General features: G+C 29.7%; 1 protein-coding gene across 1 annotated transcript in view; it reads right to left on the bottom strand.

Moving 5' to 3' along the window:
- Positions 1-607, bottom strand: part of LOC119585773 (CWF19-like protein 1) — a 14600-nt gene that overhangs the window by 4797 nt on the left and 9196 nt on the right. The window lies entirely within an intron of this gene.

The following is a 607-nucleotide window of genomic DNA, read 5'->3' on the forward strand; positions in this document are numbered from 1 at the left end:
ATCTTGTATATAAAATCTAAGCTTATTTATATTTATGTGTTTCCAAACTACTATCTTTAGAAACACATTACAGAAATACAGAACTCTGGAACACTATGTAAACCAAAGAAATATAATCAGTATTTTACAATATATGGATTGAGTAAAACACCGCAGCCAGAAGAAAAAGAGAGAAAAAAAAGTTTTTTTAATCTGTAATTGTCCTACTGGTAGTGAAATAGAGTCATAAAAAATTTTATAGAATGCTTCAATTAATATTCCTACTGTGTGACTTTATTATCTTTTGTCTTCCCCTTCAACCTGGTAACACCCTCTGAATCCCCTTCCACCTAAGATAGATCTTGAAAAGTCCATAAACTTATGTTAACCAGAATTTAAATAGTTCAAATGTGCATGTTCAATGTAGACTGAGAAACTGTTCTACTGCATGGAATAACATAGAAGAAATAATACTGTAATGCACTAAACGTTCAATACAAATAGATAGTATATCAGTATTAATCCTAATACCAATGAAAGAGAAGGAGGAAAAGCAGATACAGACACAGAGTATAACAGTATAAACTAAAGTAGTACTGTAATACACTAAATTTCAAAACAAATAGAT

The sequence above is a fragment of the Penaeus monodon genome, chromosome 20 (genome assembly GCF_015228065.2).
Source record: "Penaeus monodon isolate SGIC_2016 chromosome 20, NSTDA_Pmon_1, whole genome shotgun sequence".
Taxonomy (NCBI): domain Eukaryota; kingdom Metazoa; phylum Arthropoda; class Malacostraca; order Decapoda; family Penaeidae; genus Penaeus; species Penaeus monodon.